A 26,408-nucleotide genomic window follows, 5' to 3' on the forward strand; every position below is an offset into this window, starting at 1 on the left:
TATAAGTGTTGCTACACCTTTCCCACTTCTCAGTTCCACCCAAATAGCCTCCCTAGATGAGCCCTCTAATCTATCCTGCCAAAGCACTGCTGTAATATCTTCCCTGACTAGCAATGCAACACCTCCACCTCTTGCCCCTCCAATTCTATCACACCTGAAGCAACGAAATCCTGGAATATTTAGTTTCCAATCACAGCCCTCCTGCAACCGTGTTTCACTGATCGCCACAACATCATACTTCCAGGTGTCTATCCAGACTCTAAGCTCATCCACCTTTCTTACAATGCTCCTAGCATTAAAATATGCACATTTAAGAAACCCCCCGCCTCTTATTCTCTGTTTATTTCCTTTTTTTTCTTTCTCCTCTTGTGTCCGAGTGCTTCCCTTTTCTGCTTCCTGCCTCCCATTCTGTCTACTAGCTTTCTCTATTTGAGTCCCTCGCCCCAGATAATGCCTTTTTCATGATCGTAGTGCCTAAATTAACTTTTTTTTTCAAAACTGGGGGTGCCGCTGTCGGTCATTCATTCGTTCGTGCCGCTTCCCGCTGGTTCAGCCTTCTCCAAGATCTATTTAAGAAAGAACTGCAGATGCTGGAAAAATCAAAAAATCGAAAAATGCTGGAGAAACTCAGCGGGTGAGGCAACATCTATGGAGAGGAGGAATAGGCGACGTTTCGGGTTGAGACACTTCTTCAAACTGATGCGGGAAAAAATAAAGGAAGAGGCGGAGACAGTAGGACTAGAAGGAGAGCTGGGAAGGGTGAGGAGGGAAAGACAAGGGCTATCTAAAATTAGAGAAGTCAATGTTGATACCGCTGGGGTGTAGACTACCCAAGCGAAAAACCCAAGCTTGTCTCCTCACTATATTTACTACTGGCTTCAGTCACAAATCTGAGTTTTTGAGTGATCTGTGCAAGGCATTCATTGATGCTGGAATTCCACTGTGGAAATTGGAAAACAAATCTCTCAGAGGTTTTTTTAGAGAAATACACAGAGGAACATATACCAAGTGAGTCATCACTACGTAAAAATTATGTTGATAGCAACTTCAACATTGTTGTGCAGAAAATTAGAGATGAAGTTGCATGCAACAAAATATGGATCTCAATAGACGAGGCAACCGATGCTGTGGGGAGATATGCTGCCAATGTGGTCATCAGTACGTTGGAGGCAGGTCAACCATCAAAGGAGTATTTGTTGACATTGGAAGTATTGGAGAAGTCAAACAGCTCAACTATTGCTCAATTGTTTACATCTTCACTTAGAAACATAGAAAATAGGTGCAGGAGTAGGCCATTCAGCCCTTCGAGCCTGCACCGCCATTCGATATGATCATGGCTGATCATCCAACTCAGTATCTTGTACCTGCCTTCTCTCCATACCCCCTGATCCCTTTAGCCATAAGGGTCACATCTAACTCCCTCTTAAATATAGCCAATGAACTGGCCTCAAGTACCTTCTGTGACAGAGAATTCCAGAGATTTACCACTCAACTGTTTTCCTCAATCTGAGGTGGGGAACTGGTTATCACTACTTCCAATCACCAAAGCATTTTGCCTCCATTAAAACGGTTGAGAGTTTCAATTCAAGCTGCTTACCACAAGGTGATGGAATGTTTTATAAAATTTAATTCAGAGGATGGGGAATCGACCCTTGAAACTTTGTTTTTATATATGTTTTTATATATAAATGATATGGACAAAAATGTAGGTGGCCTGATAAGTACGTTTGCTGATGAAACATAAATTAGCATGGATGTGGATAGTAAGGAAGGTTGTCAAAGAATACGACAGGATGTAGTTCAGTTGGGCAGAGACGTGGTGGATGGAATTTAATCCAGACACGTGTGAGTTTAGTTTAATTTAGAGATACAGTGATGAAAGAGGCCCATTGGCCCACTGAGACCATAGTCGGGATAGAACCCAGGTTTCTGGTACTGTTAGCGCTGTAAGGCAGAAACTCTACCGTGCCGTCTCGTGTTGCACCCTGGGAAATCAAATGTAAGAAGAAGGTATACAGTGAATGGCATGACCATTTGGAGCATTGATGCACAGCTGCTGCCTGTAAGTAGCAACACACATACAGAGGGAGGTAAGGATGGTATATGGAATACTTGACTTTATTGATTGATATTGATATAAAAGTTGGTAAGTCATATTGCAGCTATATAAAGCTTTGGTTATACCACATTTGGACTATTATATGCAGTTCTGGTTACTGCATTACAGAAAAGGTTCACCAGGATGTGTCTGGATTGTAGTATAGTTGCTATAAGGAGAGTTTGGAGAAATGTGTATTTGTTTTTATGGAGTATCAGAGGCTGAGGGGCGACCTGATAGAAATATATAAAATGATGAGAAGCATAGATATTGTAGACAGCCAGATTTTGTTTTCCAGGGTGGAAATGTCAAACATGAGAGACATAGATTTAAGGTGGGAGGAAGAAACTTTAAAGGAGATTTGCAAGGTGATTTTTCTTACACAGAGAGTGGTAGGTGCCTGGAATACTCTGCCATATGTGGTGGTGGAAGCATTTATGGCAGCAATATTTAAGAGGCATTCAAATCAAAATATAAACAGGCAGATGGATCTGGTTGAAATTTGCATCATGGTCGGCACAGGCATCATGGCTTGATGGGGCCTGACTCTGAGCTGTACTGTTCTGCGTTCTATGGTGTATCTTTGTTCCATGTTATTCTTAAGAGAGTGATTGTTGGACATTCTGCTAACAGTGTCCAGCTGCTGCGTACAGAGTAAATCAAGAATAATTGTTCATTTCCAACAGCTTTTGGAGGAATGTTCGTCAGAGGTTTGTTGCGTTTAATTAACATTTTTGGCAAAAAGCATTTTGAAAAATATAATCTTCATTAGTAATTCAGATTGAGGTGCTAAACTCACCCTGGGGCCTCTGCTTTTATGTATCATTCACATTGCCATTTTCTTTTTGAAATCAGCTGCAGCAGTATTGTATGAAAGACCTGGTCTGTCATAAGTTGTAAACATATTCTACTTGGCTGTTTAGTGTTATGTCCTGTTGGTATAATGTTAAAGTAGCCATTTATTTTTATTTATGTTTTTAAATGCCTGTAAAATGCTAGCATTTTAAATGCGTTTGCTGTGGAAGGCACCAGATATTGGGAACATTACTAGAATAATAGAATAACCCACTATAAAGATGGTGATTCTGCTCATTACAACTGTACTGGCTCATTTACACAGCCATCAAATTAATGCCACTCCTCTACTCCCTCAGGCCTTTGCGTTTCCCATTGAAGCATTTATCTAGCTCTATTTTGAACGTTTTACTGTCCTTACAGACAGCGCATTGCAGATTGCACTATATTGCACTCTCTTAAAACAAAAAGCACTCATCGGCCTTTGGTTCCCCTGTAAATCAACTGCAATGTGTGTCGATTGCTGCTTGTTCTGTTATGGCAAACTGGTTCCTTTATTTACACAATGTAAGCCCTTCCTGATGTTGAGCATTCTGACAAATCTCAATGTAACGTTGTCTCCATCCCAGTTTCCCCAACCTCTCTTTGGGATAGCATACCAGTGAAACATTTCTTCCTAGAGTGGTGAATTCATCAAAACATTTCAACTATTGGATTGAAGGCTTTTAAAACAAAATAAAGACATAACATCCCTCCTTTTGTGTTATTTTCCTCAAATAATGAAGCCCAGAATTTTATGCACATCTATATGCATACCCAGCCTAGGTCCACTAAGATAAAACTAACATTAATGGGATTAAGAGGGAAAGATAGACCAGCCATGATTGAATGGTGCAGTAAACTCAATGGGATAAATGGGCCTAATTCTGCTCCTCTGGCTTATGAACTACCAACTTAGGAATTTAATGTTACTGCCTTTTGCGTGGCATGTACAATGGAGATATTATTCGTTTTTGCTGGGAGATGTAAAAAGATCCTTTGCCACCATTTTGGTGAAGAGAAGTAGAGTCGTACATAAGGTCCTATATTTATCTCCATCTATCATTTGGTTCAAGTGAATGTTTGGTCTTAAAATTCTACTACCTATAAAAGTCCATTAATGTCTCACTATCTATGAACCCTCATATTAACTTTCTGATTTTCTATTATTGCACAAAGCAGAAATAGTCATGCACAGCTGACATTTCTTCCATTGGAGTGATATTAGAAATATGAGGAGAAACTAATTAAGGCTGTGGGGTGGATAGGAGGGTAATGGCAGTGTTAGTGTATAATACCCTGGTGGGAGTGAAGATGATTATCGGGCTAGTGCTGGAAGCCATGAGATGTAGGCATAGAGGAGAAGATCCCAAAGAAGCAGATAAAGATGAATTAATTGGAGAAAGGGTTATGTATATAAAAATAAAGATGTCTTGTGAATGATAGGATGAGAGGCCAGAATCTTGTGGCACATCATCATTGGAATGCAGGGTAAGTGGTCAATGATGTGATCACCAAGGTCAGGGAAATTAATTAAATGGTAAGCCAAGTAGGAAAAAAGAGCACAGCCATTATCTTTTAAAGATTAAAGATGTAACATACTTGGAGATTGCCGGATGAATGTTGGACCCTTTAACCAATTCCGAAGCAACAACAACCCAGCAGTTTAGACAAGTGACATTAAAATTCACATTGTATATACTCTCTGGCAGCATTGCACAATGGTATCTGTGCTCATACACTGCATTGGGAACCCAGATCAATGTGTGCCAGTGCACACAAACTACACAAAGCGTTCAATGAAGAAGGGTCCTGATCTAAAATATCATGTATCCATATTCTCCAGCGATGCTGCCTAACCCGTTGAGTTACTCCAGCATTTTGTGTCTATCTTAAGCATGCAAAGTTATTTGCAGTGCACCTCTGTTGATCCCCTTTCATATCACTAAAGCCAGCATCTTTCATTTACATATCTCTACAATACATTTTTGTTTATTCTCATTTCATAACCTTAATCATAATTTTCTCCCCTGAAATACTTGCCCTAATCATTTCCCCATGATCAAATTCAGCACTGCTTCATTACTTGCTGGGCTGGAAATATGTATCATTATATTCTCCATACACATTCTAGAAATTTTTGATCTTCCTTGTCCTCTTCGACTTTCACAACTCATTTTAGAGTAATTGAAACTCCCCACTATTAATCATCCACTGTCTGTATTTCTCTTAAAGTTGCCAATAGCTTTGTTCCTCAGTTTCCTTCATTTTGTTTTAGTCTATTGTGAAGCAATGATGCAATATTCAAATGGCTAAATTGGACAGCTCCTGAAAAGGGATGGAGAGAACATATTGTACTTGATTTGACCAGTGCATATTCAACACAGTGCAGATTACAGACCAAGCCTGCTCTCCCTATTCATTATAATGACTTCAAAATCAGCCAGCTCAAAATCGATTTTCAGTCTTATTTTCACAGCAGGCTGTCCAGTTTTGTCAGGAGCTAGCTTAAAGTGAGTCTGCATTATTCAAAAAGCAGTCACATTAGATGATGATTGCAACCTGTCAAAAGACACTTTGGGCCATGTCTGTTCATAGCCAACATTCAAAAGCTGCACTGCGCATTTTAAATTCTCATTTTACAAACCACAGAACCACATCTCAAGGCCCAAGCACACTGAAGGCTATTCTTTCACATCACTCAAAAGAGGCCCAACAGATATAACAGTGGCATCTGAGATTGTTTTGGATCAGCACATGATATGCAGGAAATGGAGGGATTTGGATTACCTGCACATGGGGGAAGATAAGAGTTGGTCTTCATATCATATTCAGCACAGACATTGTGGGTCAAAGAGCATGTTCCTTTGCTGTTCTGTCTGTTTTATATCTTAATACAGATATGATGAATTCAATTCTTGAGAAACGTACACAGACTGACCCTCCTCCCCTGCTCCCCAACCCTCACCAAATTTTAAGCCCTTCTCCTCCAGAAATGAAATAACTGTGGCTTCCCAGTGCCACAAATGCAAACAGAGAATGGTGGTGAAGGCAGGGCAGATTTCAGTTTAGCATCTCTCTCACATACTGACACCTCACATAATTCAGAGGCATAATACAAAAATAAATCATATCCCCAACCCTGTACTTTCCACTCGTCACTTTAATTCTGTCCAATACTGACAAAAGTTTTGATCTTCATTCCAAAATATGTAAAATCAATATTCCATGACAAATCAAACCAAACCAAATGCCATACGAATCTAAGCACTCGTATCCCTTCGCATAATGCCATGATCTATGTGTTTCCAATGCAACACTATCCTTTGCCTGTACCATGACTTGCTGGGGGCTGCTGGTTCATAATGAAGGTAGCCTTGTGTGGGTGATCTCAGGTTGCTTTGGGTTTAGAAGGCTCAGCATTGCTCTCCTTGCACTCTTGTCCATCAGGTAGTTGACTGCCACCGTGCCTTCCTGTCCTGGTTTCAGAGACACGATACGATGCAATACGATAGAACTTTATTTATCCCAGGGGGGAAATTGGTCTGCCACAGTCATAAAACACAACAAGATATATGAAACATGAAATTTAAATGGTCTTACAGATTTTACAGGTATGATCTTGTTGCTATTAATGCCTGTTTACACCAATAGTAGTAATTCCATTGGCCACTGGTTACTGTCACCTCAGGATACGTTTGAAGAACAACATCCCACGAAGAATAAACAAGGAGTTTAGAAAATGTGGGCAGAAGCGTAGGTAATGATAGTCCTGATGACAGTAGCATTAGCAGAGATTCATGATTGATTGATTGATTGATTGATATTTTATTATCACATGTGACGTTACAGTTGACAAAGTTACGAAGTGTTTAATGTGGCCCCCAATGGCCCCTCTTTGTTCTCAACGCCCCTCTTCTCTTCTCCGCGACCCCCCCCCCCCCCCCCCATGCCGGGTCCTTCTTCAGTCTTGACGGCTCCCCCATGCCAGGTTCTTCTTCGTTCTTGGTGGCCCCCATCCACGCCGGGTCCTCCTTCGTTCTTGGTGGCCCCCATCCACGCCGGGTCCTCCTTCGTTCTTGGTGGCCCCCATCCACGCCGGGTCCTCCTTCGTTCTTGGTGGCCCCCACCCATACCGGGTCCCTCTTTGCATCTGTACATAAACACCAACGATATATGTTCCTGCTTGCCAGCTTGTGAGCAACCTGTGCAGAGCTTCAGCAGTAGGGCTGGCCATTGAGTTCAGTGCTAGCTCTAACCACACAATTAACCTACTCACATCAGCTAGCATTGTGCAGAAGCTGTGTCAGCAGCTTGCGAGTTGCAGACAGACGCGTAAAAGGAACAGGCTCCATCTTAAACTCCATGCCATCTGAATGTAATTTCTCCCCTTCACACTTCACTAATATCTCATTAACACCAGCAGTCTGATGATCTTGTAATGATTTGATTATTCATGAATATCACCTGTAGGCAAGAGAAAGATGGAATCAAATAATTGCATTGTCATCTTGAAGGAAAGGATCCATAAAATGTGCAAGTTCAAGCAAAAATCATCTGTAGTTATTTCTCCCATTTGCACTGTTGCCAATTTGGGTTGAGTCAGTGAGTTATATTGAACGTATACTTGTTATAAATGCTTCTGAATAAAATGAACTGGTGGTTCTATGAATATGAAATTGTAATCTACTTTTAAAATGTCTCTCCATTTCTCGCACACATGAATCTTCCATTCCCTTACTCTAAGTAATTTGGATGAAATTTGGGCAATGGAACTGAGATTAGGTGTTCTACTGCTAAACCTCATCCTTTGCTCAATGGCACTTATCTTAGCAACCTGACAAAATGGCATAACCCCAAATTCCAATCCAGAGCAGGTAACCCAGTTAATGCTAAGAGTATTACTATTATTATTATTATTATTATTATTATTATGTAATAGTACTTTTTATTGGCCAGCACAAAAACTAAGTCCCTGCCTTCCTTTCAAGTTATTTTGAAGGCCTCTTGAACAATTTTAAAGTAAGAAATTGTCCTGAGGCCCATGACAATATTAATCCTGCAACCAGCTCACCAAAGCAAATGCTTTGCTTGTTCCTATTGTGGCGATGATCTGTGCTATACAGACTAACCAGTCTCTGACCTCAAGGTGGAAACTGCAGTGCTTTATGTGGTTAATTCAGATGTAACATTGGTTAATGGTGATTACCAGTATTAAAAGTGATGACTTGTTAAGGATAATGACGTTCCATGTTGAAAGAAGACCGGTAGTTTCTCCGTTTAACATATAGAGTCATTTACTTTCGTAGAAACAAAGAATTGCAGATCAGGTTTATACCAAAGATATATATTAAAAAATAATATATACCAGGTTATACCTAAGCAGTCTGAAGAGGAGTCCAGACCTGAAACGTCACCCATCCTTTTTCTCCAGAGATGCTGCCTGAAAGACGCTGAGTTACTCCAGCACTTTGTGTCTATCTTCAGTTTCATTTACTTGGTGTGAATATAGAATATTAATTGCCATTTCTCAGTCTAAGGCTGTGTTGAATGGCTTTGCTGTATGCAAGATTCAGATGCTCACTGTGTCAAGAATTGTAAATGGAGTTGAACATTGCAATCATCAATAAATAGTCTCACTTTGAAGTTTGTAATGAAAGAACAAAAAGAAAATCATTTCTTATATGTATGATAGGATCTTTCCAGCTGCAGGAGCTAAACTGTTCTAATGTATCTTTCTTCATGTTCCAATCAACCTGACACATTGTAACTTGATTGTCGATCATTAAAATAATTACTCCATTAAATCACTTTTAAAATGTCCTACATTTGAATACTGCAACTGCATTCATAAGTAACGTTGGTGAATGAGGAGATTAGGTTACATATATTTAAATAAGGGAATAGCTAAAGAGTAATAATGACATTGGGACATGGATCCACAAATGTTTCTAATATTTTCTGAATTTTGGTTAAAACCAATAAAGCACAAGTAATATTTTCAGTCTAAATGTATTTAAATAATGTTCATCATATTCCATAGATATAAACATAAAAGTGTAGGCAAATAATTTGCTTTCTTGGCTGAATTTCCAGAATATTTTGGGTGTACTAATCTCATGAGCATAAGTAATGTCATTGCTTTGTGGGACGGTCTCTTGCCGCAGGCCTTCATAGGTTTAAGGTGAAGGGGAAAGATTTAATAGGAATCCGAAGGGTAACTTTTTCCACACAAAGGGTGGCGGATGCATGGAACAAGCTGTTAGAGGAGGTGGTTGAGGCTGGGACTATCCCATAATTAAGAAACAGTTAGACAGGTACATGGATAGGACATGTTTGGAGGGATATGGACCAAATGCTGGCAGGTGGGACTAATGTAGCTGGGATATGTTGGCCAGTGTGGGCAAGTTGGTCCGAAGGGCCTGTTTCCACACTGTGTCACTCTATGACTCTATGATTCTATGCCCTACAATAGGCCTGGCTTGCTGCCATGGTAACGAGAATTAGCCTGGAGAGGTTGCCGACGAGTCTGGCCTCTGCTTGGCCCGTGGACCAGAGAGGAGGGAGTCGGACAGAGGGCCGGAAAGCAGACCAGTGGCGGGAGACAGAGCAGGGCCTCGACGGTGGAGATGGTCGCTGGAGGCCTGGCCGCAGCCTGAGGTTTGGCCCAGCGGACCAGCGAACCATGGCTGTATTTCAACCGCAGGCCTAGCTCACTCAGAGAGCAAAGGCCGCCGAGCCCGTCCCTGCACAACCCCTGGATCCGGAATCGGAGAGAAGGTGGGGAGAGACAGCGCCGGACACTGGACAAGGGGCTTGGTGAGAAAAATCGCGGGGGGGTCTTACCTTCCGTGCCCTCGAGGTCGGCTGTGGGAGGCGGTCCCTGGAGTACAAGGGCTGAAGACGGCCAGGCGAGGAGAGGGATGACAGTTCGCAAGATGACTGCAATAGGTCTTTGTGGCCAGCTGCCGCTGGGACTGTAAAACAGCGCCAAAATAGCACTGCTAGTGGGCTGTTCTGTGTATAGAGGACTGAACGGGGTGATTGTGCTTATGTACGGCAATAGTCTTGCTGAGCTGTGTGCAAAAAATGTATTTCACTGTACCCGATTCAGGTGACAATAAATAAACCATTGAAACCTTTGCTTTAATTTTCACATCATATTTTGTAATATCCTCATAAAATATAAAACGTATCCTGCTACTATCTTTATCTGTACCTGAATCATATTTCAGATGTCAGGCGAATAGTTGGTCAGTGGTTGAATGTTATCAGCTCATCAGTGGAGACATTTTAAAGTCTCTCAGATGAATAGTGTTGATCACAGAATAATTACATCAAGTACGGACCATCACCTCCAACATTCAGCCTTATACAGATGTAATTTTGCATTTAACCTTGAAGATTGTGCACGATATCCACAAACTATTTTGTTTGGTCATACTATGTAATCTTACATAATTGTAAGAAAAGGTATCTGCATAAAACAGTTTACAGACCAAACATGTGATCAATTAGTCTTTGTTCTGAAGAAGGGTCTCAACCTGAAATGTCGCCTATTCCTTCGCTCCATAGATGCTGCCTCACCGGCTGAGTTTCTCCAGCATTTTAGTCTACCTTCGATTTTTCCAGCAACTGCAGTTCTTTCTTAAACAATTAGTCTTTGTTTATCGTTTATTTTCAACCTTGTGTGTGATTCATACAGGTTGGCCCAGTTGCTGCTTCACAAAGTCAGTTGAAGAGCACTATTGCAATTATGTGCTGCCTTCATATAATGGTGCTTACTGGAGTGTTGCATAGGAGGGAGAAAAACAGGGTGGTTTCAGATTGCATTTCTGGAAATTTTTGAAAATATGAACCATTCATAAAAGTTATGAGTTTTACAAAAGTTCAATTTCTCTCTCATTTCATGTTCCTTGTACCTCCCCAGGGTTCAAAAACAATTGAAGGTGACACAAGTGTGTTGTTAAGGTCTTGTACTGCTCAGGATCATTTGATTTGTTTGATGAGGCTTTTGGAAAGGTGCAGAGGAGGTTTATCAGAATGATGGCTGGATTAGGAAGTATTAGCTACAGAGAGAGGTTGGACAGTTTTGAATTTTTTTTTCTCTGAAATGTTGGAGGTTGAAAGGGGACCTGATAGAATTATGTAAAATCATGAGCGACATAGATACAGTGGTCAGCCAGAACTTTTTTCCTTTGATAAAAGAACCTTTGATAAAAAACAATCCTAGAGGGGATTGCTTTAAGGTGAGAGGCACAACCATATAACCATATAACAATTACAGCACGGAAACAGGCCATCTCGACCCCTCTAGTCCGTGCCAAACACATAATCTCCCCTAGTCCCATATACCTGCGCTCAGACCATAACCCTCCATTCCTTTCCCATCCATATAACTATCCAATTTATTTTTAAATGATAAAAACGAACCTGCCTCCACCACCTTCACTGGAAGCTCATTCCACACAGCTACCACTCTCTGAGTAAAGAAGTTCCCCCTCATGTTACCCCTAAACTTCAGTCCCTTAATTCTCAAGTCATGTCCCCTTGTTTGAATCTTCCCTACTCTCAGTGGGAAAAGCTTTTCCACGTCAACTCTGTCTATCCCTCTCATCATTTTAAAAACCTCTATCAAGTCCCCCCTTAACCTTCTGCGCTCCAAAGAATAAAGCCCTAACTTGTTCAACCTTTCTCTGTAACTCAGTTGCTGAAACCCAGGCAACATTCTAGTAAATCTCCTCTGTACTCTCTCTATTTTGTTGACATCCTTCCTATAATTAGGCGACCAAAATTGTACACCATACTCCAGAATTGGCCTCACCAATGCCTTGTACAATTTTAACATTACATCCCAACTTCTATACTCAATGCTCTGATTTATAAAGGCCAGCACACCAAAAGCTTTCTTTACCACCCTATCTACATGAGATTCCACTTTCATGGAACTGTGCACAGTTATTCCCAGATCCCTCTGTTCACCTACATTCTTCAATTCCCTACCATTTACCATGTACGTCCTATTTTGATTTGTCCTGCCAAGATGTAGCACCTCACACTTATCAGCATTAAACTCCATCTGCCATCTTTCAGCCCACTCTTCCAACTGGCATAAATCTCTCTGTAGACTTTGAAACTCTTCTTCATTACCCGCAACCCCACCTATCTTAGTATCATCTGCATACTTACTAATCCAATTTACCACACCATCGTCCAGATCATTGATGTGCATGACAAACAACAGTGGACCCAACACAGATCCCTGTGGCACCCCACTCGTCACTGGCCTCCAACCTGACAAACAACCATCCACCATTACTCTCTGGCATCTCCCATTCAGCCACTGTTGAATCCATCTTGCTACTCCACCATTAATACCCAACCATTGAACCTTCTTAACCAACCTTCCATGAGGAACCTTGTCAAAGGCCTTACTGAAGTCCATATACACAACATCCACTGCTTTACCCTCATCAATTTCCCGAGTAACATCTTCAAAAAATTCAAGAAGATTAGTTAAACATGACCTTCCAGGCACAAATCCATGTTGACTGTTCCTAATCAGACCCTGTTTATCCAGATGCTTATATATATTATCTCTGTATTCTTTCCATTAATTTGCCCACCACTGACGTCAAACTAATAGGTCAATAATTGCTAGGTTTACTCTTAGACCCCTTTTTAAACAATGGAACAACATGCGCAGTACGCCAATCCTCCGGCACTATTCCCGTTTCTAATGACATTTGAAATATTTCTGCCATAGCCCCTGCTATTTCTACACTAACTTCCCTCAATGTCCTAGGGAATATCCTGTCCGGACCTGGAGACTTATCCACTTTTATATTTCTCAAAAGTGTCAGTACTTCCTCTTCTTTGATCCTCATAGTTTCCATAGCTACTCTACTTGTTTCCCTTACCTCACATAATTCAATATCCTTCTCCTTGGTGAATACCGAAGAAAAGAAACTGTTCAATATCTCCCCCATCTCTTTTGGCTCTGCAGATAGTTGGCCACTCTGACTCTCTAATGGACCAATTTTATCCCTCGTTATCCTTTTGCTATTAATATAGCGGTAGAAACCCTTCGGATTTACTTTTACCTTACTTGCCAAAGCAACCTCATATCTTCTTTTAGCTTTTCTAATTTCTTTCTTAAGATTCTTTTTACATTCTTTATACTCCTCAAGCACCTCATTTACTCCATGCTGCCTATAACTATTGTAGATATCCCTCTTTTTCCGAACCAAGTGTCCAATTTCCCTTGAAAACCATGGCTCTTTACAATTTTTACGATTTCCTTTCAACCGAACAGGGACATAAAGATTCTGTACTCTTAAAATTTCACCTTTAAATGTACTCCATTTCTCTTCCACATCTTTCCCATAAAACAAACTGTCCCAATTTACTCCTTTTAAATCCTTTCGCATCTCCTCAAAGTTAGCCTTTCTCCAATCAAAAATCTCAACCCTAGGTCCAGTTTTGTCCCTCTCCATAATTATATTGAAACTAATGGTATTGTGATCACTGGACCCGAACTGTTCCCCAACGCATACCTCTGCCACCTGACCCATCTCATTTCCTAACAGGAGGTCCAGTACCGCCCCTTCTCTAGTAGGTACTTCTATGTATTGTTGCAAAAAACTATCCTGCACACATTTTACAAACTCCAACCCATCCAGCCCATTTACAGAATGTGTTTCCCAGTCTATGTGTGGAAAATTGAAATCTCCCACAATCACTACCTTGTGCTTACTACTAATATCTGCAATCTCCTTACATATTTGCTCTTCCAATCCTCGCTCCCCATTTGGCGGTCTATAATACACCCCTATAAGTGTTGCTACCCCTTTCCCATTTCTCAGTTCCACCCAAATAGCCTCCCTAAACGAGCCCTCTAATCTATCCTGCCAAAGCACTGCTGTAATATCTTCCCTGATAAGCAATGCAACACCTCCACCTCTTGCCCCTCCAATTCTATCACACCTGAAGCAACGAAATCCTGGAATATTTAGTTTCCAATCACAGCCCTCCTGCAACCATGTTTCACTGATCGCCACAACATCATACTTCCAGGTGTCAATCCAGGCTCTAAGTTCATCCACTTTTCTTACAATGCTCCTAGCATTAAAATATACACATTTAAGAAACCCACCCTCTCTTATTCTCTGATTATTTTCTTTTTCTTCTCTCTCCCCTACATTTTGGGTCAGAGTGCTACCATTCTCTGCCCCCTGCTTCACACACTGACTGCTAGCTTTCCCAATTTGAGTCCCTCCCCCCAACCATACTAGTTTAAAGTCTCCCCAGTAGCCTTTGCAAATCTCCCCGCCAGGATATTGGTCCCCCTTGAGTTCAAGTGCAACCCGTCCTTTCTGTACAGGTCGCACCTTCCCCAAAAGAGGTCCCAATGATCCAGAAACTTGAATCCATACCCACTGCACCAGTCCCTCATCCACGCATTTATCCTCCACCTCGCTCCATTCCTACTCTCACTGTCGCGTGGCACAGGCAGTAATCCTGAGATTGTTACCTTTCCAGTCCTTCTCCTTAACTCTCTACCTAACTCCCTAAATTCTTCTTTCAGGACCTCTTCTCTTTTTTTACCTATGTCGTTGGTACCTATATGCACCACAACCTCAGGCTCCTCTCCCTCCCATTTCAGGATTTCTTGGACACGTTCAGACACATCCCTGACCCTGGCACCAGGGAGGCAAACTACCATCCGGGACTCCTGTCTGCGTCCACAGAATCGCCTATCCGACCCCCTGACTATAGAGTCCCCTATTACAATTGCCCTCCCCTTCTTTTCCTTACCCTTCTGAGCAACCGGACCGGTCTTTGTGCCAGAGGCCCGGCCGCTGTCGCTGCCCCCAGGTAGGCTGTCTCCCCCACCCTTACTCAAACATGAGTACTTATTTTCAAGGTGTACAGCCACCGGGGTACTCACCAGTCCCTGCCTCTGCCCATTGCCCTTCCTAACTGTGACCCAGTTTTCTGTCTCCCGTGGTCTTGGAGTGACCACCTCCCTGTAACTCCTTTCTATGACCTCCTCGCTCTCCCTGAGCAGACAGAGGTCATCGAGTTGCTGCTCCAGGTTCCTAACGCGGTCCCTTAGGAGCCCCATCTCGACGCACCTGGCACAGATGTGGACGTCTGGAGAGCACTCAGACTCCATGACCTCCCACATCTGACATCCAGAACAGTAAACTGCCCTGGCCCTCATTCTCCCCCTTATCCAAATACAATAAAGCCTTACAATTACAATACAAATACAATACAAGCCAATCAGCTGCTTCCTCTGATCCTCGTCCACCAATCAGAGGCTTCCACCAATCAGAGGCTTCCACCAGAATCCTTCTCTGGAAGTGAGATGGAACGTTACAGATTTGGGTACACTTACAGCTGCAGGTAAGTCCTCCTCTCACCAACGGCTCCCCGGGCCTCTGTAGAAGCAAACCCCGCGCTGTATTTATACTTACAGCTGCAGGTAAGTCCTCCTCTCACCAACGGCTCCCCGGGCCTCTGTAGAAGCAAACCTCGCGCTGTATTTATACTTACAGCTGCAGGTAAGTCCTCCTCTCACCAACGGCTCCCCGGGCCTCTGTAGAAGCAAACCCCGCGCTGTATTTATACTTACAGCTGCAGGTAAGTCCTCCTCTCACCAACGGCTCCCCGGGCCTCTGTAGAAGCAAACCCCGCGCTGTATTTATACTTACAGCTGCAGGTAAGTCCTCCTCTCACCAACGGCTCCCCGGGCCTCTGTAGAAGCAAACCCCGCGCTGTATTTATACTTACAGCTGCAGGTAAGTCCTCCTCTCACCAACGGCTCCCCGGGCCTCTGTAGAAGCAAACCCCGCGCTGTATTTATACTTACAGCTGCAGGTAAGTCCTCCTCTCACCAACGGCTCCCCGGGCCTCTGTAGAAGCAAACCCCGCGCTGTATTTATACTTACAGCTGCAGGTAAGTCCTCCTCTCACCAACGGCTCCCCGGGCCTCTGTAGAAGCAAACCTCGCGCTGTATTTATACTTACAGCTGCAGGTAAGTCCTCCTCTCACCAACGGCTCCCCGGGCCTCTGTAGAAGCAAACCCCGCGCTGTATTTATACTTACAGCTGCAGGTAAGTCCTCCTCTCACCAACGGCTCCCCGGGCCTCTGTAGAAGCAAACCCCGTGCTGTATTTATACTTACAGCTGCAGGTAAGTCCTCCTCTCACCAACGGCTCCCCGGGCCTCTGTAGAAGCAAACCCCGCGCTGTATTTATACTTACAGCTGCAGGTAAGTCCTCCTCTCACCAACGGCTCCCCGGGCCTCTGTAGAAGCAAACCCCGCGCTGTATTTATACTTACAGCTGCAGGTAAGTCCTCCTCTCACCAACGGCTCCCCGGGCCTCTGTAGAAGCAAACCTCGCGCTGTATTTATACTTACAGCTGCAGGTAAGTCCTCCTCTCACCAACGGCTCCCCGGGCCTCTGTAGAAGCAAACCCCGCGCTGTATTTATACTTACAGCTGCAGGTAAGTCCTCCTCTCACCAACGGCTCCCCGGGCCTCTGTAGAAGCAAACCCCGTGCTGTATTTATACTTACAGCTGCAGGTAAGTCCTCCTCTCACCAACGGCTCCCCGGGCCTCTGTAGAAGCAAACCCCGCGCTGTATTTATACTTACAGCTGCAGGTAAGTCCTCCTCTCACCAACGGCTCCCCGGGCCTCTGTAGAAGCAACAACATTTAAAGGAGATGTGCAGGGCTGGTTTTGTTTTACCCAGAGGGTGGTGAGTACCTGGAACATGTTGTCGGGGTTGGTGGTGGAGGCAGATACGATTGTTGCATTTAAGAGACCTTCGGATAGGCATATGGATGTGCAGGGAAGGGAAGGCTATGGATCATGTGCAGGCAGATAAGAGGGGTGGTCCATGCAAGATGTTCAGCACAGACTATGTGGGCCGAAGGGCCTGTTTCAGTGCTGTACTGTTCCTAATTCTATGTCTATGACTCTATGACTTTGCTTCATGCAATGTCCATCCATTGGGGAAATATGAATGCAAAACTAACCATTTGGGAGAAACCTGTGCAAGGATATAGATTCAATGATGTTTTAGACTTCTTGTTTTCTGGAATATTGATGTTAACTCAGGCTTCAAAAAACTTGTTTATTGTTAAATACAAATAGACTATATTGCCATTCTGCCATCAACGCCTGAAATTTCTAATAGCACTGTACAAGTACCTTTATCACAAGGGCTGAGGAGGAATTTCTTTAGCCAAAGGGTGGTGAATCTGTAGAATTCATTGCCACATACAGCCGTGGAGGCTATCATTGGGTATTTTTAGCATAGATTGATAAGTTCTTGATTAGTAAGGGCGCCAACAGTTACGGTGAGAAGGCAGGAGAATGGGGTTGGGGTGGAAAAATAGATCAGCCATGTTCGAATGGTGGAGCAGGTTCAATGGGCGGAATGGCCTAATTCTAATCCCATGTTTAGGGTCTTATGGCTAGAACAGTTCAAGAAGGTCATTCACCACAATTTATTTCAAGTCAACTGACATTAGCTATGAAATGATTGACTTGTCAGAAAGGCCCACAACCCATGTATTCTCTGGAGATTCAATATACACTGGATAGACATTTAGCTCACAGGGAAAAATATGACTTTGGTTTGTTTCTGTAAAGTCTTGTTGATTTGATAGTTACTGTGGATTTACTTTAGTTTAGTTTAGAGATACAGCGCAGAAACAGGCCCTTCGGCCCACCAAGTCTGCACCGACGAGCGATTCCTGCACACATATTCTATCCTACACACATTAGGGACGATTTTACACTTATACCAACCCAATTAACCTACAAGCTTGTATGTCTTTGGAATGTGTGAGGAAACTGAAAATCTCGAAGAAAACCCACGCAGGTCACGGGGAGAATGTATAAACTCCGTATCAACAAGCGCCTTTAGTCAGGATTGAACCCGGGTCTCTGGTGCTGTAAGGCAGTAGTGCTACCGCTAAGCCACCATGCCGCCCTTATGGATGAGACAAATATATTTTGCTATCACAAGCTTAGTTGCAAAATCAATCTTAAAATTTTCACAGGATTTCACACTTCATCCAAAATATTTCAAATTTGTACTAAAATGTAGGAATGTGTACGGAGGTTTTACTTCATACATTAATGTTCTTTACAAAGGATGAGCCAGACTCAAAGCCAGTGGATGAACCACTGCCATCCGAGAAGTGCAGCATCATTGCCGACCAGATGATACGGTGCACAGGATTACTCCAAAGTTAAGTACATTGTGCTCACATTTAATTCTTATACTGTTTTGCAATCTAATATTTTATTTTGTTAATGCATATTATTGTGTTTAGAACATTAAAGGACATATTATACATGGTTATATTTGTTTGGAAGGTGTACTGGATGCATAGCAGAGGGCCTTTAATGATATCTAAGATTTTAGTAATCTGCAATAATTCTGCCCCTGTCCCTTCTGGATAACAAGGTTTGCCTGTATCATTTTAGTGTTTCCACTTTAGTCGGCAATGTTTGCTGTAATTAGCTGAGAGTCATTACTGGTCCTTTCCGAGTTACAAACACCTGACTTATGGACACTTACTTACTACAGACATGTTTCATCCCCTATGAACCATTTGGTTTACCTAGGTCTGAACAACCCAGTAAACATGCATTCTTGACAAGTCTCCCATGAGGAAGTTATTTACCCAATACCCAACCAACAAACATTAACTGTGAGATAGGCATGTGTATGATGCAGTAGACACAAAAAGCTGCATTAACACAGTGGGTCAGACAGCCTCTTTGGAGGAAAGGAATAGGTGACGTTTCAGGACGAGACCCTTCTTCAGACCCTGTCTGTAGAGTTACTTCAGCTTTATGTGTCTATCTTCGGTTTAAACCAGCATCTGCAGTTGCTTCCTACACCTGTTTATGATGCATTTGGATTTGGTTTCCCTATTTTACAAATGTTTTCCCCCACCCGTAATGCTGTGCATCTTGAGGAGGGTGAGGCTTCAGAGAAATGAGAACTGATTTGAAGGGCCTTGTTGGAAAAATTTGCAAGACCTGATTGTTACATATAAAAGTACAATCATACTACACACTAGGCTTAGAGGAATTCAAACTCCAGTGATACAGTATGAACACAAATCTTTTGCTTTCCAATTCTATAACACTTCAAAAATTATACAGGGCTTCAGACGTGAAAATAAAGCCATGACATTTACAGCTACCTGTAGTTAGAATGTCTGCACTCATTCACTGCAGCATTTTATGATCTGTGCTCTGGCTGATTGAGACAGTCCTTGTTCAGAGACTTGCAGCAGTGGCTATCTGGCAGTGTAGCAGGCAGTATGATAGAGTGTCATGTCAGTGCATACACCGATTACATACAAACCCAGTACACAAGGTCATATTGTACTTAGCTTGCAGCTACTAAGGATACAAGGATTTAGTTGTACAATGGAGATACAGTCTGGGCGCAATCAGATTGGAAGTCACAGAAAACCGAATCCTTTCAGGCTGTCAGGTAATGGGACTGAAAACACGAGAGGAAGGCTTGTTTGTAAAGCGATGTGGTGCCTAAAACAGGGTGTTTTTAGTCAAATTATTATTGACTTACTATTTTCATGTCACCTACAAATAAATGCATAAATTACAAGCAATTAAATGCATAGAATACACAGGTACTGTCCTCTTTTGTCATTTCACCTCAGTGGACGTTTACGTTTAGGCAACAAAAGGCCTATATTGAATTAAATATTTATTAGAAACCCTAGTAGAAGAAAGCCATTAACCCCACTCTGTGCAACCTCCAGTCCAACAATATCCCTATTTGTTCATCTTGACCCTTGAAGTTTTTTTTCCCTTTCTGGTTTTCAAGGAACAGAAGATAGCTGGAGATAGACACAAAATGCAAGAGTGACTGAGCGGGACAGGCAGCATCTCTGGAGATAAGGAAAGGGTGAGGTTTCAGGTCGAGACCCTTCTTCAGACTGATGTCAGGGGAGTGGGCAGAACAGAGATACAGTAGAATGTAGTCGGAGATAATAAGACTGGTGGGAGAACTGGGAAGGGGGAGGGGGTGGAGAAAGAGGGAAAGCAAGGGCTACTTGAAGTTAGAGAAGTCAATGTTCATAACGCTGGGGTGTAAGCCACCCAACAGAATATGAGGTGCTGCTCCTCCAATTTGTGCTGGGCCTCACTCTGACAACGGAGGAGGCCCAGGACAGAAAGGTCAGATTGGGAATGGGAGGGGGAGTTAAAGTGCTGCGCACCTGGGAGATCAGGTAGGTAAGGAGGACTGAGCGGAGGTGTTCAGTGAAACGATCGCTGAGCCTGCGCCTGGTCTCGCCGATGTACAGGAGTTGACACCTGGAACAGCGGATACGGTAGATGAGGTTGGAGGAGGTGCAAGTGAACCTCTGCCTCACCTGGAAAGACTGTCGGGATCCTTGGATGGAGTCGAGGGGGTGGTAAAGGGACAGGTGTTGCATTTCCTGCGGTTGCAGGGGAAAGAACCTGGGGAGTGGGTTGTTTGGGTGGGAAGGGACGAGTTGACCAGGGAGTTGTGGAGGGAACGGTCTCTGTGGAAAGCAGAAAGGAGGAGATAGCTGACGTTGCTCTTTTATTTAAAAAATGCAGCAAGAACCAGCAACAGGGCAGTGAACCATACATCGGAGGTAGGAAATTACTGGACATTTGTGCATGTGAGGGTTGATCAGGAATAATCAGCATGCATCGAGCACAGAAGCATCAAGTTCCTCCAGTTCTTCCCACCCCAGCCCACTACTTTCAGTTTGAAGAAAGATCCCAATCCAAAATGTCACCTATCCTTTTCTCCAGATGCTGCCTGACATGCTGAGCTACTCCAGCAGTATGTGTTTATCTTTGCTATCAAGCAGCATCTGCAGTCCTTTGTTTCTACATCCTGTCTCACTAATTTGACTGAGTGGTTTTGCAGAGATAATTAAGAAGATTGATGAAGGCAGTGTGGTAGACGTTGTCTAATTGGACGTTTATAAGCCATGTAGCAAGGTGTGACACAGTCTACAACGTTATGATGTATGTGATCAAAGGCTAACTAGTTAATTGAATCCAAAATTGGCTTGGTTGATAGGAGGCAAAGGATGATGGTAGAAGGATGATTTGAAGTCTGTGACCCAGTGGTGTGTTGGGACCCTTGTTATTTGTGATTACATTAAAGACATTGGTAAATATAGGAGGTATGATTAATAAGCTTATAGATGTCATGAAAGTTGGTGATGTTTATAGTGAACAAGTTATCCAGGGTACTGTAGAATGCAAATCAGATATAAAATTGGGTGGTATGATGGCAGATATAATTTAATCCCTACAAGTGCAAGGTGATCCATTTTCAATAGTCCGATTTGGGTAGAACATATAGAATAAATGGTTCATCACTGACGAATGTGGATGAACAGTGGGATCTTGGTGTTCAAGTCGAAGGTAGACAAAAATGTTGGAGAAACTCAGCGGGTGAGGCAACATCTATGGAGCGAAGGAATAGGCGATGTTTCGGGTCGAGACCCTTCTTCAGACTGATGGGGGGTGGGGGGGGGGATGGATCGGGAAAAAGAAAGGAAGAGGCGGAGACAGTAGGCTGTGGGAGAGCTGGGAAGGGGAAGGAGGGAGAAAGCAAGGACTACCTGAAATTGGAGAAGTCAATGTTCATACTGCTGAGGTGCAAACTACCCAAGCGAAATATGAGGTGCTGCTCATCCAAATTACGGTGGGACTCACTTTGGCCATCGAGGAGGCCCAGGACAGAAAGGTCAGATTCAGAATGGGAGGGGGAGTTGAAATGCTAAGCCACCGGGAGATCAGATTGGTTAATGCGAACTGAGCGGAGGTGTTGGGCAAAGCGACCACCAAGCCTGCGCTTGGTCTCATCGATGTAGAGCAGTTGACACCTAGAGCAGTGGATGCAATAGATGAGGTTGGAGGAGGTGCAGGTGAACCTCTGGCTCACCTGGAAAGACTGTTTGGGTCCTTGGATGGAGTTGAGGGGGGAAGTAAAGCGACAAGTGTAGCATTTCCTGGGATTGCAAGGGAAAGTACCAGGGGAGGGGGTGATTTGGGGGAAAGGACTAATTGACCAGGGAGTTACAGAGTGAGTGGGCTCTGTGGAAAGCCGAAAGGGGTGGAGATGGGAAGATGTGGCCAGTGGTGGGTTCCTGTTGGAGGTGACGAAAATGTTGGAGGGTTATCTGTTGTATGTGACGGCTGGTGGGGTGGAAGGTGAGGACAAGAGGAAACTCTGTCCTTGTTACGAGTATGCGGATGGGGAGTGAGAGCGGAGCTACGGGATATAGAGGAGACCCTGGTGAGAGCCTCCTCTATAATCGAAGAGGGGAACCCCCGTTCCCTAAAGAATGAGGACATCCGATGTCTCCGATGTCCTGGTTTGGAACACCTCATCCTGGGTTCAGATGCGGCATAAATGGAGGAATTGAGAGTAGTGGATAGAGTCCATAGAGGAAGCAGGGTGGGAAGAAGTGTAGTCCAGATAGCCATGGGAGTCAGTGGGTTTGTAGTAGGTGTAGTAGTGTTTGTAATCTATAATTTCCTAAAATCTATCATTTCCTAAAAATGGCAACACAAGATGCTGAAGAAGGCATGAAGCATTTTTGCTTTTATAGATTGGGGCACAGAATATAAGAGTTGGGGTATTCTGTTGTAACCTTACAATACATTGGTTAGCCCACACTTGGAGTTTTGTGTGCATTTCTGGTCACAGCATTACAGGGAAGATGTGATTGCACTGGAGAGAGAGGCACAGATAGGATAAAGAGCCAGAATCATTTTTCCACTGTATGGGAATCAAAGACAGGAGAGAAAGGAGTTTTAAAGAGGATTTAAGGGGAAGGATTTTTTTTTTTTTACACTCCGAATATGGTTGATATCATGAACTCACTACCAGAGGAGTGGTGAATCAAACGCAATCACCACATTTAAGAGACATTAAGACACATTTCAACAGCGAAGACATGAAAGGAGAGGACCTAATGCAGACAAGTAGGATGAATTAGGAAACAACATCCTGAAGAGGGCACTACCCCTCAAGGCAATGGGATTTTCACCCAGAGAGTTGTGAATCTATGGAATCTCTGCCACATAAGGCACTGGAGGTCAATTCACTGGATGTTTTCAAGAGATAGAAAGATATAGGTCTTAGGGCTAATGGAATCAAGGGATATGGGGAGAAAGCAGGAACGGGACATTGATTTTGGAAGATCAGCCATAATCATATGGGGAGGGGGTGGTTTAGGTGGGAAGGGACGTGTTGACCAGGGAGTTTCGGAGGGAACGGTATCTGCGGAAAATAGAAAGGGGTGGAGATGGGAAGATGTGGCCAGTAGTGGGATCCCCACTACTGGCCACTAGTGGCGGCGCTGTTAACAGCTGCGGCTCGCCTGCAGTCCGTCTGTCTTTACTTTTTTCTGTTGTTTTTTTTGTCTTGTTTTGGTTAAGTTTTAGTTTGTTGGGTTGTGTTAGGGGGGGTGAAACATGTTCTCTGTCTCTTCCTTCGGGGGAATGCGACTTTTTCGTGTCGTATCCCCCTTCTCTGCCTCCGTCTGCGCTGAGGCCTAATGGCGAAGCTGGCGGCCTCCAACCTGCGACCGACCCCGAGGCTCCGGAGGCAGAGCCAGCCAGGACTTACCAACGAGAGGCTGGCCATCTTCGGGGCTAAGGCAGCGGTGGCCCGACTTGCTGGTGCGGCGTTCTGGCTTTCGGTGGCGGCCTGGAGCTGATGCAGCGGGGCTCGGAGCTGAGACTGCGGGACCCGGAGCTGGGGCAGCGGCCCGGAGCGGAGACTGCGGGACCTGGAGCGGCGACTGCGGGACCCGGAGCTGGGGCGGCGGCCCGGAGCGGAGACTGCAGGACCCGGAGCTGGGGCAGCGGCCCGGAGCTGGGGCAGCGGCCCGGAGCGGAGACTGCGGGACCTGGAGCTGGGGCAGCGGCCCGGAGCGGAGACTGCGGGACCCGGAGCTGGGGCAGCTGCCCGGAGCTGGGGAAGCGGCCTGGAGCGGCGACTGCGGGACCCGGAGCTGGGGCGGCGGTCCGGAGCGGAGACTGCGGGACCCGGAGCTGGGGCGGCGGCCTGGAGCGGAGACTGCGGGACCTGGAGCTGGGGCGGCGGCCTGGAGCGGAGACTGCGGGACCTGGAGCTGGGGCGGCGGCCTGGAGCGGGGGTGGCGGCCCGGAGCTGATGCTGTGGCGGGCCATCTCGGAGCGGAGACGGCGTTCTGGCTTTCCGCGGCGGCGACATCACCACGGAGGTCCGCTGGACTGGAGAGCGGCATCTTCGGCCTGGATCGATCGCCTCAGCGCAGAGGGAGAACAAGGAGGCAAGAGACGGAGACTAAGACTTTGCCTCCATCACAGTGAGGATGTGCTTGGTGAACTCACTGTGGTGGATGTTTTATTTGTGTTTATTGTATGTTTCGTTATTATTGATTCTGTGTATGACTGCAGGCAACATAATTTTGTTCAGACCGAAAGGTCTGAATGACAATAAAGGATCTATCTATCTATCCCGTTGGAGGTGGCGAAAATGTTGGAGGATTATATGCTGTAGGCAATGGCTGATGGGGCGGAAGGTGAGACAAGAGGGACTCTGTCCTTGTCACGAATGGGGGGGACGGGGAGAAAGAGCAGAGCTGCGGGATATCAAGGAGACCCTAATGAGAGCCTCATCTGTAATGGAAGAGAGGAACCCCCGTTTCCTAAAGAATGAGGACATCGCCGATGCCATGGTATGGAACACCTCATCTTGGCCGCAGGTGCGGCGTAGAATTGGGAGTAGGGGATAGAGTCTTTACAGGAAGCAGGGTGAGAAGAAGTGTAGTCAAGATAGTTATGGAAGCCAATAGGTTTGTAGTAGATGTCGGTCAATAGCCTGTTTCCTGTGATGGTGAGATCTAGAAACGGTTGGGAAATGACGGAGATGGTCCAAGTGAATTTGAGTGCAGGATGGAAATTAGTGGTGACGTTGAAGAAGTCAGTGAGTTCTGCATGGGTGCAGGAGTTAGCACCAACGCAGTCGTCAATATAGCGGAGGCAGAGTTCGGGGATAGGGCCAGTGTACGCCTGGAACAGGGATGAATGTAAACAGGAGATCGGTGTGAATGTAAACGGGTGCTCGTAACCTCAGGAGCACACAATGACTTGAACTTGTTTTGAATTTTCAAGCATCAATCCACACCCAATCATTTATGACCACTCAAACAATTGAAATACCTTCACAGGACCTGAGGAAATCCTGGACTTTATTCAATAGTATGGCATGGAAAATACCCAGGGGTTTGTATACTCTTTTCAGAATCTGTCTTCATTCCAAATTAACAGGAATTAATACAAAATCTTTCACAGCATAACTATAACTAAATAACTATAGTTATACAGTATTAAATATATGATAATTTACTGTAAAATGAATAATCAACACGTTGTTGATGCTTGGTCTTTGCTAAACAAGATATTTGTTAAAATTGGCAAATAGCATGAATATTTTTCTGATGCACATCTGTTTCCACATTGAGCGTAGAAAGTATTGGCTTACCACCACACCACCACATGAAACTGCAGAACTGATATTTTAGAATTGTACACAAACATTTTACACTGGAAAATTTAGCATAGTTTTTAATTAATTTTTGTGCATGATGAATTATATCAGCATGTTAATAGATTAGATTTTGAATTCTGTTAACATGCCAATTTTTATTGTTTCCATGCAAATTTGAAGTAATTTATATTACGTTCATGTAAAAGAAATGTGCAGCCATCTGACTGACAAGAGGCACAACGAGAGGTAACGTTCAGCTACAGAGCAACTTCAAGAATATAAAATCATGAGAAACATGGATAAGGTAGACAGTTAGAACCCCTTTCCCAAATTGGAAATATCAAAAACTAGAGGGCATAGCTTTAAAGTTGGAGGGGCAAAGTTTAAAGGAGATGTGCAGGACACGTTTTTCGTAAGTTCAAAAGACTTGGGTGTTGATTTAGGCCATTTGGTCCATCGAGTCTACTCTGCAATTCAATCATGGATGATCTATCGCTCCCTCTCAATCACATTCTCCTGCCTTATTCCCATAATCTTTGACACTAATCAATAACCTGTCAATTTCTGCTTTACAAATACCCTATGACTTGGCCTCTACAACCATCTGTAGCAATAAATTCCACAGATTCACCACACTCTGGCTAAGGAACTTCCTTCTCATCTCCTTTCTATAGTGTCCCTTGGTCCTAGATGTCCACTTGGGGAAACATCCTCTCCACATCTATTCTATCCAGGCCTTCACTATTCGGAAAGTTTCAATGAGATCGGAGGGAGGGAGGGAGAGGGAGAGAGAGGGATGGAGAGGGATGGAGAGGGAGTGAGAGGGAGGGAAGGAGGGAGGGAGAGAGGGAGGGACGGAGAGGGAGGGAGAGGGA

The sequence above is a fragment of the Amblyraja radiata genome, chromosome 23 (genome assembly GCF_010909765.2).
Source record: "Amblyraja radiata isolate CabotCenter1 chromosome 23, sAmbRad1.1.pri, whole genome shotgun sequence".
Taxonomy (NCBI): domain Eukaryota; kingdom Metazoa; phylum Chordata; class Chondrichthyes; order Rajiformes; family Rajidae; genus Amblyraja; species Amblyraja radiata.